The sequence below is a fragment of the Perna viridis genome, chromosome 13 (assembly GCF_037379345.1).
Source record: "Perna viridis isolate PV_CMFRI_1.1 ecotype Kerala chromosome 13, ASM3737934v1, whole genome shotgun sequence".
Classification (NCBI taxonomy): domain Eukaryota; kingdom Metazoa; phylum Mollusca; class Bivalvia; order Mytilida; family Mytilidae; genus Perna; species Perna viridis.
Genome location: NC_142457.1, coordinates 7,170,645 through 7,175,640, shown reverse-complemented (window position 1 = coordinate 7,175,640; position 4,996 = coordinate 7,170,645). Strand labels below are relative to the sequence as shown.

Sequence of the window (4,996 nt, the reverse complement as noted above, 5' to 3'; positions counted from 1 at the left end):
TGACTTATTGTAACGTAAATAGAAAATTTAACAGCTAGAAATGCCTTTGTAACTATGAATAAAGTCCCAATATTTCTTCTAAAAATAAGGAAAATAAAAATATACTTCGTATATATAGTCGTATAAAATTTAAATTTTATTGCTTCAAATAAACATATGGCTGCCATCTATTCGTTGTAAGTTAATTTCGATTAAAGGTGAAGTTTGAATGTCATGTAAAAAACAAACTATAGAACATTTCATGTGATAAATTTCTTCTATGGGTCAAAGATTCTTAGATTCTTGTCCAGGTAGACTTTACATAATGTGGTAATATTTTTTTCTTGAAAATTAATTAAATAATCTCTAGCTAGCTATATAAGTGACAAAAAGTCAAACAGCTGGGGTCACTTAAATGAAAATGTTGAAAGCTTTCCTCTTTGGTCAACTTTCATATGTTTTGACAATCGTTTTGTGTCTTTTTTATATATTGAACCGGTTAATTTGAAAACCCTCACAATCACTTTCCTTTAAAATGTCAGCTACCTAACATATGAGAAACTGAGACAACATGCATAAATTACTTTTTGGTGTCTGTTCAAACCATTAAAACTGCTTGATGTAAATGATTTGAATGTAAGGTAAAATGATCAAATATGTATTGTTATAAGGTTAATTCTGTCATGGGTTGTGTATGCATAGATTAAGACTTTTGCAGACTGGTATAACCTTTGAAAAGATTGTTATGTTATCAAAAGTCATCTTACTGTTTGGTGTTTCAATTTTGTCGACCGAGTTAATGAAAGACTTTCTATCAAGTCAAATTGCAACTGCTCGAAGTATACAATGTACAGCATATCCATGAGATAACATAGATCGAAATTTATTCATAATTTTTTTTGTACGCGTCAAAAAGTTGTAATTATAAAAACAAACTCAACCTTCACATATGAGTATTTAGTATCATGGTTATTTATGTATTTCTGCTGATATATTCCTTAATGAAAGCATTTTACATTTCTTAAAAAATGTATAAACATGCATAAAATATCGTATTTTTATGAAAAAAATGGGAAAATAATTTTTCAAGAAGTGCGTTATTTGCAGGCCGCTTATCTTGTATATGACACTTTATTTCCAGCAGAATTCTCTCTTGACTTTTTCAATATTCTTATTTAATCAAATTTTAAGTACAGGTCTTTTATGCGGATCCATATTAACAGTCGTCCCATACGTACTAAGCACGAATTATATACATTATAATATTACGATTGGTATTGAATAATGAATTTGTGTATATCGCAAGCTTAGTATACTGCGTGACGTCTTTACTTCTATACTTCTGTACGTGTTTTTTTTTTTAAATTTAATGTGAATTTAATTCATTCAAATGTGATAGTATATTACTTAATATTAGAAATTAATATACAAATTCTTTAATCAATCTACATAGATGTAAGAATTTTGATAATGGTTTTGATGAAATATGAAAGATTGCAATATACACGAACATTACAATATGCTTATAGCCCATTCAGTTAGCTTACATTCGGATTACAAAATGTGCATATTCTCCCTTTAATAATATGGATTGAGCGTCAGCGACGTCCTATATATGTATAATGTAAGAACAGAACTATGAAGGCTAAAACATATTCTGACGGAAGTCCAAATTTATCGACACGGATGTAAGAGAGTGTGGAGGGGCTGTTTTTTTCTATACGTCGATGGATACGATTTTGGTTTTTTTTTTATGTATTTATATTTAAAAAAGTTTGGAAGTTATTAGCTAATAAAAAATGTTTTTTTCTTTCCCAGAATAATGTCTCGCACATGTACACATCCTCCTCACCGACGGAAACTTCGCTCATAGCAGCATGCAGTGGGTCGAAATAAATACAAGAAAAGACCTGAAAAAAGCAAAAGTCAAAGTAGAGGAAAATTGACGATTTCTTTTCTTTTTTTTTGGGTCTTTATTTTCTCACCCTAACAATATGGTGGTGCATGTAAAAAGAAGGCACGAGCTCCGTTCGTCATAAGTCATAGCCTTAGATCATATTAATTTACATGGGAAAGTTCTCCGTACACCATGCAATTTGGTGTAATATTTCGTAGCTTTAATATGTTTTTGCAAAATTGTAACTTAATCTCCTCAACAAGTTTTAAGTTTTCAAAAAAAAAACAAATCTCGCTAGAACAAGTGACAATGGGACTGATAAGGGAATTTAATAATTTAAAATGTAAATCGACCAGAAGAGATAAACATTTTACAATTTTCTATACAAGAAATAAAGATCCTTGATATCTTGATAAGTTAACTTTTTAGGCTGCACAAGAATTTCCGTTATAATAAAAAAAACACAGCTAGAAGAAAATTTGAATCTACAATATCTATGTCATTACCATAAAATTTAAAAGTCGTTCAAGGATTATGCTTTCTCTTGCTAAAAATACTATTTTTGTTTTTTCAAGTATTGATCTTTAACTTCCAAATATTACAATATTCTTTAAAAATTCAAATGCATTGTTCATACCTTCTACTGATTCAGACATAATAACAATATCGTCAACATACAAAATGAATAATAATTTAAGTGTAAGCATTTGTAAGAAGCATCGGAAAATCAGAAACATTCATGTTAAAACCCCACCTGACAATGTAATATCACTCAGGGACACTTTCTCCACGAGAAAAGACAGTTATTTGATTTCTTTATCACTGGCTTTGCGCAGAAATTGTTCAATAGAATCTTCGAAAAAAAGGTCCAATGGTCCAGCATGATATGGAAAATCCTGTCTGTTTTACTTGATTTTGATTCTGATCATTTTCCGTGAAAAGGGACTCTTTAAATCGTTGAGGCAAGGAGAAAATAGGAAAGGTGATTAATTTTTCCTCTGTTTCACGCCAATATCACAGCCAAAAACATCAAACAATCACCCCCCCTTTCTCACACAGGATTTGATAGTTTGATGCATATCAAATGACCATAAATATGTCTGAATAATCGATCTATGCATCTTTTGCCATAAAACTTCTCTATACTGCTTCAAAAGCAGGTTTTAAAGTCCACAAAAGTACAGTATAACCTTTTTCCAAGTGGAAACTAAATAGATATATGATAGTGTAAAATGAAATGTTATCAATAGTCGAAAACCCTTTTGTATATTCTGCGTGTGTATTGGTCATAAGATCAACGTCTTTTGAAAAAAAAAAATAAAAAACATGTTCAATCGATAATTCAATATTTCTAAAAAATAATGAATTCAATGTAACACCTCTATAACATGACGGATCATACATAGACCCCTTGAAGAAAAAGAAAATGTAACATTTATTTAAACCCAACTTAAGTTTTAATATATGTATAAATATCCGTTCAAGTTCATTGTAATAGTGGAATACCCAGTCTTTAACAATGAATTTTATTTCCAGTAATGGGGAAGAGATTTAGATATCTTTCATATCCTCTTGAACTTTTTTTTGTTTGTTTATGTCATTTGTGACTCAAATGTATTTAACTCAACGAAAACAATACACTTTAAAATATACGTCAAGGTAGTACTAAAATTGGACCGTTGCAATGCCATTATTTTTTACCTGTTAAAGTTCCTGATCGTATTTTTAGTATAACAACGATTTGTGCAATTGTAGGAATATAATTAGAGACGTTTTGTGTCCTGTATTTCAAGCAGTTTCTTTTGATTTGATTATGTAAGTAGCCATATTTAATTTAGAGAGAAACTATTGATTAATCATGAATAATCAATTATCTTATAACCCTAGTATTTATCAGTTTATATGTGTAACAGGGAAAAACTGTGCGTGGTTACACTTATGGCCGTTTTAAAAAAAATCTTTATTTTTAAAAACTTCTGTGTGCTGTTTAACCTTCCGGAACATCTGATGTTATTCAAATTTCTTTGTTGGAATTGATAATACTACTGCTTTGTTTTTTTTGTGTGACGTCTTATTTGTATATATAATGTATTTTACTCGGTTCATTACATTGTGTATGTATATTGTTTTTGTTTCCTAAATTTTGGTTTAGACCATGTTTTGAAATTTTGACGTATTTGAAGTATCCCACTGCCAACGTTTAGGTATTTTTTGCCAACATATATGGTCTTATTGCTTTAACGTCAACTACGTAGCGTGTTACTTTTAAATGTAGAACGCGTAAACCTTCTAATTCCTTGTATTGCACATGGAAGAACTTTCCGAAGCTGTTTGTTTTCCTATTTCGATATTATTTTATTGAATACATAAACTGCTTATATACCTTGTATACAGTATTTTTATTCCAATCTTCCTATGAGTTCTGTTCTAATACTGCAACTAAGAATTACACCTTAACACACGTATATCAAAGTTTGCAACGTGCACTAATTTATGATTTTGATTTTTTTGTACTTTAACATGCTATACTTGACTTTCTAAGGAAATTTCATTTTACAAAGTAATGGTAGTATGAAGTTACGTTCTTGTTCTTTTCATTCCTTCCCCTTTACTCTTCTTAACATTTTTTCCAACCCGTGAAAGATTAACATACATGTATATTTAAATTCCCCACATGTAGGAATCTATTGTGATTCATTTAGAAAGCCTTGAGAACGAAATTTAAATAACAACCAGTGAAATGATATATGATCCATAAGAGAGAGTAATCAAGGGAACCAAGGTTATAGCGGTAATCAAACGAATGTAATCCAGGGACAAAGACCAGACATGGAAAACAGACAAACAAAAAACATAAAGTAACTATAATCATACATACAAAGTAACAAAAGTAAATGAGCAACTCGGACTCCACTAAAAACTGGGAGCATGGACCAGGTGCACCGGTAGGGTAAACGTCATCTGCTTTTCTAGAAACACCCGCCGAGTTGCTCATAAAAAGTCAAGTCTGGGGTAGACAAACGAGGGAAGGAAAACTATGACCCGTTGAATAAATCAGTTTTCATGGTGCTGATGGATACACCATAACGATCCACGAGTTCATGATAACGGCCATAAAAC

At 30.6% G+C, this 4,996-nt stretch overlaps 1 protein-coding gene across 3 annotated transcripts in view; it reads left to right on the top strand.

Annotated features, from left to right (window-relative positions):
* The first annotated feature begins 3,631 nt into the window (after nucleotides 1–3,631).
* The window catches only part of LOC148599413 (uncharacterized), a 32,795-nt gene continuing 31,430 nt past the window's right edge, over nucleotides 3,632–4,996 (top strand). For all 3 annotated transcript variants that reach the window (XM_088558873.1, XM_088558876.1, XM_088558869.1), the window contains exon 1: nucleotides 3,632–3,691. The gene's annotated coding sequence lies outside the window, so the exon portion shown is untranslated. The remainder of the gene's footprint in view (nucleotides 3,692–4,996) is intronic.